The sequence below is a fragment of the Sinohyriopsis cumingii genome, chromosome 17 (assembly GCF_028554795.1).
Source record: "Sinohyriopsis cumingii isolate HCF-2022 chromosome 17, ASM2855479v2, whole genome shotgun sequence".
NCBI classification, from domain to species: Eukaryota; Metazoa; Mollusca; class Bivalvia; order Unionida; family Unionidae; genus Sinohyriopsis; species Sinohyriopsis cumingii.
Window position 1 is genome coordinate 4,737,766 of NC_142977.1, and position 13,886 is coordinate 4,751,651.

Genomic DNA, 13,886 nt, shown 5'->3' on the forward strand with positions numbered 1-13,886 from the left:
CAGGGGTGGGCAAACTACAGCCCGCGGGCCGCATGTGGCCCGCCAAGGGTTTTCATGCGGCCTAGGAACAAGTCATCATTCGCACTGACTCTGTTTATGTTACTCTGTTTACCAAATAAATGTGCTTCTTTTGAAGTTTAAGTTTAAGTTTTCAAATATTAACAACATATTAACAACTGAAAATTAAGTATGATGTTATTTAGAAAAACCTTTTGTTTTTGCTATTTCAAATATTAATTATTTTACTTAATGAACTATGCGGCCCGCGACAAGGTGTAAATTTGTGTATGCGGCACTTGTACTGGAAAGTTTGCCCACCTCTGGGCTATAGAATATGACTGCACAGTCGATGCTAGCAATAGAAACGAACTGTTTTGCCTCGACAGGGCGGAGACAACCGTGTAGAATAAATAATACTCTACACCGTGTAGGACAGTACTCTCCGCCGTGTATAATAATGCTCTCCCCGTGTAAAATAACACTTTCCACTGTAAAGGATACTACTCTACACCTTTTAGGCTAATACTAATCACCGTGTAGGATATTAGTCTGCACCGTGTAGGATAATGTGTGTGTGTGTGTGTGTGTGTGTGTGTGTGTGTGATTTAGATTTTTAACGTAGCTTTAACAATTTTTCAGTCATATCGCTACGATGTCTGCAGTGTGACAGTTTATAGTGATGTCTAGCAATGGGGCATCATGCTGCAAACATGTAGCATGATGTCCCACCCAGTCACATTATCTTGACACCAGGCCAACCAGTCCTAACACTAACCTCTTAATACTGAGCACCAAGCGAGGCAGCTGCTAGTACCATTTTTGTAAGTCTTTGGTAAGACTCGGCCGGGGATCGAACCCACGACCTCCCGCATCCGAGGCGGACGCTCTAACCACTAGGCCACCGGAGGGGTTCGTGTAGGATAATACTCTACATCTATTATAATACTCTCCACCGTGTATGATAATACTCTCCACCGTGTACGACAATACTCTCCACCGTGTAGTAATAGCCATGTAATTATGTGTGAAGTTTATTTACTCAACAAAATATTTCTTATGGGGATTTACATTTTATCGTTACCCCTTTTTTAACTTATTTTATCAGGTATTTGTTGGTTTTACCTTCGAATTGATAATTTCTTCGCATCTTTTTGGGAAATCCGAGTCGAGTAGAAAACCTTTCGAGCAGTATCTATTGTTTGTCTTTGTTTTGTTTTGATTTTGTTTTTGTTTTTTGTTTTTATTGTATTTTTTTTGTTGTTGTAACTTTACATGTACTTTATAATAATAATAATGAGGATTTTGTTATTTGCACCTAATCTTTAGAAGCTCTAAGCGCTTTACAACATTAGACAACACCTATAACATAAAAACATATAATGATATGATTACAAAAACAAACACCATAACATTAGAAAACATTAAAAAAAACATGCTGAAAATATTTAAGGCAGGAAACATTATTAGGTCTTTAAATTTGTTCTTGCAGTCGAAATAAGTGAGTTTTGAGAGCACTCTTGAATGGGATCACTGTGTCTTTGTGTCTATGTTCGGCGGGCAATTCATTCCATATTGCTGGGCCATGGTATGCAAAAGAACGCTGTCCATATGACTTTGTTTTCATAGTGGGAATAATGAGTATACGATTGTCCGAAGGATTGACTTACAAAAATTGAATTTGCTACTCAGGTTCGTTTTTCAATAACTACACAATTGAGAAAACATTTATTCGATAAAGAATAACAGCAACGTTGTAATAAAAATGAAAGCAATAACTGTGTTAAATGGAATTCACCCGGCTTATTCAGATTTTGTTGTTGTTGTTATTGCCAGATCACAATTTTTGTGGTAATCCACTGAAAAAATGAACACTTAATAATTTTTAGAAATATTTTCTTAATCATTGTAAAATGTAATTGGCTGCAAGTCACACACCTAGAAGTTCAGCCAGTTAATTTAAATTGTTAGTATGAGAAACAATTGGGCCTTTTCAAAGCTAATTTTAATTTTTAATGTGAGAAATAATGGGACCGTTTCAAAGCTAATTTTAATTTTTAGCTTGAGAAATAGTCGGGCCTTTTCAAAGCTAATTTTAATTCTTAGCTTGATAAATAATTGGGCTTTTTCATACCCGTTTCGCGCATACGCAAGATTTTCTTTTTGCCGTGTGAGAAACTTTTGGCATTTTAACATTTATCATTCTCACTGGAAATGTCTTTATTTCGCACACGCCGGTTTCATTACATAATTTCAATGTATTGCTTGAAGCTTAATGGAAACATCTGGAGAATCATTCATACTTTATTGCATTGTATATATGTTAAATGCTGACGGCTAGACAAACTGAAGAATTCATTCTTATCTAATTGTACTATAAATATTCCCCAAATAACTGGTGTTCACCCTCAGTTCGCTGGAAGCTAAACCACAAACAGACAACCCTAGCCACGAACTGACTGTGATCACATTTCTTTTGTGTGGAGGACCAGCGTTATAGCTTGTCGAGGACAATTCAGTGAATTTTGATTTTGTCAATTAGGCAGATTTTGTCAATTAGGCATACCGAGTCAAATAAGTTTACTCATTGCTAATAATAGGCACAAAAAGTCTACTTTCTGACACCTGTTTTGAAAAGTTTTGTATAACATTGTAAAGAGATTCAAAAATGTTATTTTGAAGTGTCAAATAGAATAATAATGTCATGTATATAATAATAAAATCAACTAAATGTCATCCAACATGACCGCTATTCACTAATTTTATATTTATGTTTTCAGCAATCGATGCCGTATGTGAGGTCTTTGTGACCTTTTATTATGATAATCGGATAGTTACTTAGAATTCAATACTGTCAGGAAAGTAAGGAATACCTCTTACAACATCAAGAGTATTGACTTTTAATAGTATTTTCCAAGCCTCTGTTGATCCTACCATCTGTCCTCCTGTCTGTACATATGTTTGCCCATGCGTCCATCCACCGTGTAGTCTCTTGTATTATTGGGCGTAATCATACAAGAAACAGTAATATATAGTCCCACGTTGTGATTTAGTTTTGTTTGTTGTTTTGTGGGTTTCAAGAGCAATTTAAAACAATATTGGCTATCTCATGCCGAGGAAAAGATAGCCAAGGATATAACCCAAGGACACACTGAGGCAGCCGACCCGGGCTAGACTTGGTGGGTATAGAACCCACGACCTTGATTTTTTGGTTCAACACCTTATGGCTCTACGTGTAGAGTCCTAGGTTCATTTTTGGGGCAACCTAAGAAATTTTGTATTTATGACAACACCTTTGCGTTTAAAAGAAAAACGTGTTACGAATAGAGTTGCCAAAGCTGACACTGGCATTCCAGGTATGAGTGGAAAGATTGAGACGTTATCGAAATTACTCTTTCCTAAATTTTGCAAAGGTCTCTCAAGACTGGACAAATTATAGTGTCTCAAAATAAATTCGAAACGCTCGAATATTGGAAAATTTAAGCAAAATACTTTTTCTCCGACACAAGAATTTTCATTACTATTATTATTATTATTATTATTATTATTAATGTATTTCTGTATATGAAAATATTATGTGCTGAAATTCGCAATTTTTGTTCATTAACGTAACATGATATTAAAAGAAAACTCTATGTGGAATACTTCAAACTTCATACTTTGCTATGTGTCAATTGGTCTATGTTATAGGTACACAATTTTACATCAGTTTATTATCTTCACCATCTTCTGTTACTTCAAGTTACTTGAATAATTATTTTTTCAACACTGCAATTACACCTTAAGTTATAAATCAGGAAATCATTTCGTAACAATTAATGAGATTTTTCACACCAAAATGAGCAATGATAAATGTTGTTTTATCAAGTAATGAGATGCGTGACACCAAAATGACCAATAATAAATGTTGTCTATTCAGGTAAATATATTTAGGAAACAAAATACTTAGACGTTAAGAAAAATGTAAATTATTCCAATTTACAGCACAGGATTGTGACTATATTCACTAAAAACTTACAGTAGGTTTTTTCGCTCAATATTTTGATTCTTGCTTAGTAATGAATGTATTATTCAAGCTCAATGCTGAGTGTATGATTCACGCTCAATACTGAGTGTATGATTCACGCTCAATAATGAGTGTATGATTCACGCTCAATACTGAGTGTATGATTCACGCTCAATACTGAGTGCATGATTCACGCTCAATAATGAGTGTATGATTCACGCTCAATACTGAGTGTATGATTCACGCTCAATACTGAGTGTATGATTCACGCTCAATAATGAGTGTATGATTCACGCTCAATACTGAGTGTATGATTCACGCTCAATACTGAGTGCATGACTCACGCTCAATACTGAGTGTATGATTCACGCTCAATACTGAGTGTATGATTCACGCTCAATAATGAGTGTATGATTCACGCTCAATACTGAGTGTATGATTCACGCTCAATAATGAGTGTATGATTCACGCTCAATACCGAGTGCATGGTTCACGCTCAATGCTGATTGTATGATTCACGCTCAATAATGAATGTATGATTCACGCTCAATAATGAGTGTATGATTCACGCTCAATACTGAGTATGATTCACGCTCAATACTGAGTGTATGATTCACGCTCAATACTGAGTATGATTCACGCTCAATACTGAGTGTATGATTCACGCTCAATACTGAGTGTATGATTCACGCTAAATACTAAGTGTATAATTCAAGCTCAATAATGAGTGTATGATTCACGCTCAATACTGAGTATGATTCACGCTCAATACTGAGTGCATGGTTCACGCTCAATACTGAGTGTATGATTCACGCTCAATACTGAGTGTATGATTCACGCTCAATACTGAGTGCATGGTTCACGCTCAGTACTGAGTGCATGGTTCACGCTCAATACTGAGTGTATGATTCACGCTCAATACTGAGTGCATGGTTCACGCTCAATACTGAGTGTATGATTCACGCTCAATACTGAGTGCATGGTTCACGCTCAATACTGAGTGTATGATTCACGCTCAATACTGAATGCATGGTTCACGCGCAATACTGAGTGCATGGTTCACGCTCAATACTGAGTGTATGATTCACACTAATTATGAGTGTATGAATCACGCTCAATACGACTGCACGATTCATACTCATTACTGACTGTTTAACTCATGCTCAATATAGACACTGTATTATTCACGCTCAATATCGACTCTGTATGATTCACGCTCAATGCCGACTGTACGATTCACACTCAATGCTGACTCTGTGATTCACGCTCAATACTGATTCTTTATGATTCATGATCAATACTGACTGTATGAATCAAGCCCACTACTGACATAATGACTCACGCTCAATGGTGACTGTATGATTCACGCTCTATGCATACTCTGTATGATGTACACACAATACTGATCATATATTATTCACGCTCAATACTGACTATGATTCACGCTCAGTATTGACTCTATGATTAACACCCAGTATCGACACTATGACTAACGCTCAATACTGACACTGTATGATTCAAGTTCAATACTGACACTGTATGATTCAAATTCAATACTGACACTGTATGATTCAAGTTCAGTACTGACACTGTATGATTCAAGTTCAATACTGACACTGTATGATTCAAGTTCAATACTGACACTGTATGATACAAGTTCAATACTGACACTATGATTCAAGTTCAATACTGACACTGTATGATTCAAGTTCAATACTTACACTGTATGATTCGCAAAATGTTGCAAAATGTCAGTTTATTGTTTTGTTCTCTGATAGCTGTAGATTTGTTAAAACATGTCTTCTGTTCTATAGGTAGAAAGTGCATTTTCTATATTTAACATGTCCAAAACATTTTAGAATACCGAAGATGTTGGCACGGTGTTCTTCAATATTAGCACGTAAGAAATAGTGTTAAACTCCGGTACTTCATTAAACACACTGCGGAGAGAGAGAGAGAGAGAGAGAGAGAGAGAGAGAGAGAGAGATTGGTATTTGATTGGTAGGCGTCTATGCAGAAAAAGGATGATAAGTGTTCATGAGATGATGTATTCCAAAGGACAGAAAGACAAACAGACGCAAAGATAGATAGATAGATGCTATGATCTACACTCAGGACAGTGAGGCATTATTAATGACATTTCGTAGCCATTGTTATGTTGCATGCATTCCTCTCTACAGGTATGTGATATGTGTGCCGTAATCAATTTCCCCGTCGGCGCTTCACCATTTCACCTGTATAGCTCATAATACGAGGAGGCATGCTGGAAGGTAAGGTGGTAGCTAGCATTGCAGAACAAAATAAACTCAGTTGACATATGAAACAAGTGATCAGCACCAATTATTTTAACTACGGAACGTCGGATATCAAGTTTGGGACGTGTTTAGGCAACCTGGTCAGTGACATTATATGTGGAGTGCAGTAGTACATGTGTGACACTTTTCTGGATATCGTGTTTTTTTTTTTTAAAACCACTGCAGAGTTTTCATTGACCAATCTCAGATTACAAACAGCCATTATTTTACCTTGGGATACTAGCTGTATTTACTAGGTAAGTCTAATCAATCTTTTCCTCTGTTTACAACAATAGTATAATTAGATTCGCACTGTGTGCATGCATACATTAGGGGACGTCCATTAATTATGTCAACAATTTTTAGGCACTTTTTTACCCACCCCCCTCCCTTCCTTGTCAACAACTGTCAAACTTTCAGTGACCCCCCTAATAAAATTATGTCAAAACTTTTTTACCCCCCCCCCCAAACTAACAATATGTTTTACGGCTGGCTTTTATGCTAAAAATAGAATTATGGAAATTAAATGGTCTACAAATAAATTTTAATACATTTTTTTTTACTTGTTTAACAGATTTCAAATTGACTATAACACTTTAAATTCATGAAAAAATCGAGACTTTATATTCTAGCTTCTATCATCTTCCCATGGGGAAGCCAAATGTTCCTCAATTGTTATAATGGGCATAGTGGCTGATTCATTAATTTCTTCAGATTAATACCATATGTGGTTAATCTGTCTACAGTCTACAATCTACATTGAATAAAAACAAAATATGATGATGCAAGACTATGACTTCCTTGGCAAGAGCTCAACCGGTTTAGGATTAAACTGGTGGGCTGTTGACGGGCGAGCGAGTGTGTGCCATACCAACGCACCGACTAATTTCCTATTTTTTTTTTATTTATTAAGTTTATTGTCAAAAATAACATTGTTGCCGTCAATTTATCTTGAACTCACCCCTCCCCCATGTCAACAGTTGTCAAACTTCTTCAAACCCCCTCCACCCCCATTTTGTTGACATAATTAATGGACGACCCCTTATAAGCCGCGGTTATGAGCCTTTCTATTATAATCGATTACATTAACGTATTTGTATATGTGTGCTTTAGAGTGGATTTCTAAATAATATTTTTGTTTATGTTTATTTATATACTACTGCCAGTTTTGATGAGTTTATTAGTATCAAGAATTCCGTTTTTACTATGTTATAAAATCACTAGACTGCTGCACAGCCGTAATGAGGTCCCTCCCCCCCCCAAAAAAAAACAAGACGTGATGCACAAAACAAAATAAACCAGCCTGCAAATTGCGCATGTCAGTACTTTTAAACAATAATATATGTAGTGACAATACAAATCTCCGTTTGTTTGTTTTTTTACGTGTTGTGATAAATGTGACAGTGTAATATATTTTCAAATACAACTTGATTGTTTATTTGCAAAATTCATCACGGAAATGAAAACCATCCAAACACAAGCTTATTTCAAACTCTCTCGTCATTACCAATGATATTTACTTTAAAATGGTGGCTGACGGGGGTAATGAAGACAGAGGATTGTAAACACTGAAAAGAAGAAGAAGATAAAAGGTCAGGAGATATTCCAAGAAAAATTTTGAGACAGTTTTATAATAATATCAAACAGTAACTTATAACTACTTACGCCTGCGTAAGTACATATATGGGTTCTGTGATTTGGTTGGCAAACAGTAAGGGCGAAAATGATTTACAAAACTGACATGTTGCCGTGAGGGTGTGCGATTTAAAACTTTAGTTCCTGTAATATACATGTAGCAACTTATTACATACCATGGATACATCAGCTTCGCGTCATTAAGCAAATGTGTCTGTTCCAATTTAGTCCGAGATTCACCTGTTTCTTCCCCAATTCCACTGTTGATATTTTGACATTTATGTTGGGGTGTAGATATAAATATCAAGATATTAAAAATGGGATGGCAAGCATCAGAAGAAACTCGGAACTCGGACTAGCTGCAATTACGTACTTTTCTGTTAGCCCCCTTAGTGCTCCATCTCGACTGAAATATTGCCAACCCACCCTGTGTCAGTCGAGCCCCACCCCTCTGCCTCTCAGGACCGGATCGCAAAAACGTAACATTTATTTTCAGGATCTTTTAGTCATTATATTTAATTATTTTTCTTTTATTTACCATGAGGAAAAACGTGCTAGGGTCGGCAGGGACGGTCGACCGACCGGAAGGTTATTTTTGGGCCTAATCGGACAAAATGTACCTTTTGTTTCAAGAATCTAAATCTCACTGCACATATCTGTCTTTGATGTTTGATTCTGTCTTGAGAAAGTTACATAAGGCGCTGCGTTTGTTAAGGATTCGCTGTACTACTCATAACACAATCTCTTTTTTTCTTTGTTTTCGTCCCCCCTCCCTCAAGTACCCACCGCCTTTCCGCCAGATACTGCGACCAAGGGCTAAATCCGAGATTCAACACGTTTGTGCCGATCTTGATCTTGCACGGTAGTGTTTCCCTTTACCCTCATTTGTGCACCAGAGGCCCCCAAATTACTAATTTGACCCCCAGTTTTGAAGCCAAAGTTTGCTTTCCACTGAAACCATGGGGATATTTTACACTCAGTCTCGCATTCCCAGGGGATACATTGCATGATGTAGGAAAAAAAATACTCAAGCACACCCTGACAACATGACATAATTTTCTCTTTTTCCTGAAAAATAGCTTGGATATAAAAGGCCACCCCTCTATAATTAAAAGGAGTCGACTGGTATCATTGTTGTTTTGGGCTTAATCCTCAATACCGGTCCACTTCATAATTTCTATTGTGTAAGTTTGGGGTCGCCACTTGTCTCTGGGAATACCAACTTTTTAAACATGTAAATTTACTAACATTTTGTACAAGTGGGTAGGCTGGATTTATTCTGGCATATTGCGAATATGCAATATTTGGTAAATTCATCAAAAATTTAATGACACCCGCTTTTGCAAAATCAACGCTCACTGTTCAGCTCTGAGTGGCGTATTCATTACACTATTGCTTCATCAACATTAGTCGCGATAGTTTTTTTTTTTTTTTTAAAGGAAATTTTAGAGTCAACGAAAGTTATACGAGATCAAGGGGATCTTTTGGGTGGATTTACGACCTGCAACATCATTCGTAATTTCGTAATTTCGAGTTGAATCCTACGGATAATAACTGTGAGGTTTACCCACAACATGAATTCGGACCACCTCTGCTATTTAGGAAGCAAGTTACGAATGCATCCAACTAATCTTTTAATTGTAACTTTTTTGTCTATCGTACGATCAGTCCAATTGTAGGTCGTATAGATGACGTAGAGTTGATCCGAACTGATTGTGGTTTATCTTTTGCGAAAAAATATCCGGTGACGAAAATATTATTCTTTTGTAAATTCCTGCTCCGACAAATACCCAATGCATATTTATTTGGGTATTGCATAAATAGCCGAGATGGTATGCTAATGTTCAATACCTATGTTATACTACAAAGATACCTAACGAAAAGGCCAATATACACTTTTATTTGTGTGATTGATTGTAGAAGTCTGTGATCTTCAACCTTTGTAAACTTTATGATTTTCTGTGTAATAACGATTAGTCTGGGATACACATTCAACGAAGACCAGCGCAATAAAACACGCACTAATCAAATTGGCCGTTACCTGTGAAGACACACAAATGAAGATTATCAGTGCTGCGACGGTTCTCAAGCAGCCGTCTTTTATCATGTTCAAATATATGCTTCCGAACATTTGTATGGAACCAAACATGTCTGAAAATATATCTATAATTGTATAGCCTTTGTGAGCACAACAATTAACTTCCATTTCAAAACAGGGCTGGCAAATGGATACAGAAATTAACTCCTAAAAGCCGGGCTTGGCGGTAAAGCAGTTAACTCCCATATTAAAAACAGGGCGAGGTGATGTATCAATTAACCCTCCAATTAAAGACAGTTCCAGGCGACACATCAATTAACTCCTATTTAAAGATGGGCTAGGCGACGCTTGAATTAAGTCCCATTTAAAGACAAGGATAGGCGACACTTCAATTAACTCCCTTTTAAAGACAGGACTAGGCGACGCTTCAATTAACTCTCGTTTAAAGACAGGGCTAGGCGACATTTCAATTAACTCGATTTAAAGACGGCTAGGCACAAATAAATTCCATTTAAAGACTAAACGATAAATCGATTCACGCACATTTAAAGACAGGACTAGGCGATACATCAATTCACTCCCATCTAAAGACAGGGCTAGGCAGTACACCAATTCACTCCTATTTAAAGAGAGGGCCAGGCGACACATCAATTCACTCCCATCTAAAGACAGGGCTAGGCAGTACACCAATTCACTCCTATTTAAAGAGAGGGCCAGGCGACACATCAATTCACTCCCATCTAAAGACAGGGCTAGGCAGTACACCAATTCACTCCTATTTAAAGAGAGGGCCAGGCGACACATCAATTCACTCCCATCTAAAGACAGGGCTAGGCAGTACACCAATTCACTCCTATTTAAAGAGAAGGCCAGGCGACACATCAATTCACTCCCATTTAAAGTCATGGCTAAGCGATACATCCATTCACTCCCATTTGTCAGGTATTGTAAATGGACATAATTAGAAGGCATCTAAGATATTATAGATGGACATCATGAGTAGGTACGTAAGGTATTATAGATGGACATCAATAGTACGCATGAAAGGTATTATAAATGGATATCATGAGTGGGCGTCTAAGATATTGTAAATGGACATCATTAGTAGGCGTGTAAGGAATTGTAAGTGGACATCATGCGTAGGTATGTAAGGTACTGTAAATTGACATTGTTTGTGGGCATCTAATATTTTGTGAATTGACATTCTTAGTGGATATCTAAGATATTGTAAATGGATATCATTGTTCGGCATCTCTTATTCTTCTTCGGTTGTCCAACGTGTCCGATGATGTTGCTAGTTGTGCAGCCTACGCTGACCACACACGTACACGTGGCTCCTGAGCCCAAAGCTGGATGCACACAGGATGTCACAGTATGGGCATAGAAAGTCTGTAGACCTGTTGGTCTGGGAAGCTGCGATGTGCCAGTTTCTCTCGTGGCTGTGAGGCGTTTGTGGCGGTCATCCTCTACTAGTTCGACAGTCTTTGCGATGAGCGTGCGCCAGAATCGTTTGGTTTCGATTCCGCACCAATTCAGCTTACACTTAAGGTCGTCTTTGTACCTTTCCCTGTTTGAGCTCACCATAGAAAAGCTGTCTCGGTGTTCAGGTCTCGTCCATCTGAATGACGTGGTCAGACCATCTGTGCTGGGCTTCCAGCAGCAGTGCCTCAATGTTAGGAACACCAGCCCTGTTGAGGAATTCTAAGTTGGACATCCTGTCTTGCCATCGATGTGCATGATTGACCGTAGCGAGCGCAAGTGGAACTGCTCGAGCTGCTTTACATGCTTTACGGTTCAGTTTTTACAACCGTAGAGCAGGGAGATAGCTTTCTTTCTCTGTAAATAGGCATCGTGAATAGGCACGTTAAGTGTTGCAAATTGACATCACGAATAGGCACGTTAAGTGTTACAAATTGACATCACGAATAGGCACGTTAAGTGTTGCAAATTGACATCACGAATAGGTATGTTAAGTGTTGCAAATTGACATCGTGAATAGGCACGTTAAGTGTTGCAAATTGCCATCGTGAATAGGCACGTTAAGTGTTGCAAATTGACATCATGAATAGGCACGTTAAGTGTTGCAAATTGACATCATGAATAGGCACGTTAAGTGTTGCAAATTTACATCATGAATAGGCATGTTAAATGTTGAAAATTGACATCATTGATAGGGATCAAAGGTATTGTTGGCATTTACATCTTGAACCTGTTATGAATAAATGCGGTGCCTTGTGTTAGGCTAATAAGCAATGTTTTCATCAGGTATTATTCCTCGCAGCGTATACTAAACAGATAACAGTTGGCTAGGCCGTCAAGCCTTTTATTGTACCGTCCTTGGGCCATATAGGTATCAGATAAACATATGGATATAAGTTATTTTGCCTACAGGGAAAGAAAGTTATCATATGATGAACCATGCTTGCTTAAAGTTATCAAAGGTATTGAACATTAGTTGCCGTAACATTAAGGGTAGTTTGGACAACATTAATGTCTTTGTAAATTATATTACCCAGTGTCTAAAAGAAACCCAGGTTAAATATCATCTTACATTGAAACATGCGCAGTCTGTCATTATTTTCTGAGCAAAGATTGTTACTTCTTTGTTTCTATTTCTAATCGAAAATACAACAATACACTACTATATGAAATTTCATTTATGGCATGAATGTGTAAAAATTATATATATATATATATGTGTGTGTGTGTAATGTGTGTGTATATATATATATATATATATATATATATATATATATATATATATATATATATATATATAGTTTTGATTTTATAAGCAGTCGACTAAGTTGATACAGATATGCCACAAATGAATTTGATTTTACACGCAGTCGATAAAGTTGACACAGATAAGCTACACATGGCTATGATTTTATTAGCTGTCGACCAAGTTGACACAGATATGCTACAAGTATTTTTGATTTTATAAGCAGTGGACCAAGATGACACAAATATACTCCGAGTGTTTTCTATTTTACACGCAGTTGATAAAGTTGACACAGATATGCTACAAGTGATTTTGATTTTATACGCATTTATAAAGTTGACACAGATATGCTACAAGTGATTTTGATTTTATTTTATACGCAGTCGACCTTGTTATCTTTTGTCATGCAAAACATGGTCTGGAAAAATGTCTAAATCACAGAGTATATATAGTGATAAGGGACTGGACACTTTCCATCCCAGCTAAATGTTTGGCATCATGGACCGCTTTTAGATCATAGTTATGTGATTGGTAATTAGATTTTTTTAAAATCGGGCTTTGTCATCCTTTTGTTTGGCACAACTCTTTTGCGTCAGGAGGTAATGTACGGTTTTGCTGACACATCCGAACATCAACTCTTGAAAGTAGTAGCAGATTAAACAACACTTCTCTCTCTCTCTCTCTCGATCTCGATCTCGATAGGACCATAGGACGATTGATCATAATCAGTTCATCACGGGACCGTTTGATCACGGAACAGTTTGATCACACTACCGTTTGATGCGGGGCTGTTTGATCACTTGATGTTTGATCACAGATCACGCGGATTAATCGATTTAGAATGCTCAATGGTCAACAAAAATTAATAAATAATGACTAAATTATGAATTATGACGCCAAATTTAATAAATGAAAAACATTTCAGGTTTACATTTTTACATTTCTACATAATGCCAAAAGCCAAAAGTTAAATGTTTATGACTGCAAGGCTTAATAGAATTGTACCTATTAATTTTAAACAAGCAGCTGTACACCGGAATGCAAAAACAACCCCACCCCTACATAGTATTGCTTACCCTAACCCCACCCCTACATAGCATCGCTTATCTTAACCATAACCCTAACCCCACCCCTACATAGTATCACTTACCCTAACCCCATCCCTACATAGTATCGCTTACCCTAACCCCA

At 37.2% G+C, this 13,886-nt stretch overlaps 1 protein-coding gene across 1 annotated transcript in view; it reads left to right on the forward strand.

Annotated features, from left to right (window-relative positions):
* Positions 1-6,266: 6,266 nt before the first annotated feature.
* LOC149777676 (uncharacterized) overlaps positions 6,267-13,886 on the forward strand; it is a 75,569-nt gene continuing 67,949 nt past the window's right edge. Inside the window, exon 1 of the mRNA XM_089940387.1 lies at positions 6,267-6,554. The gene's annotated coding sequence lies outside the window, so the exon portion shown is untranslated. The remainder of the gene's footprint in view (positions 6,555-13,886) is intronic.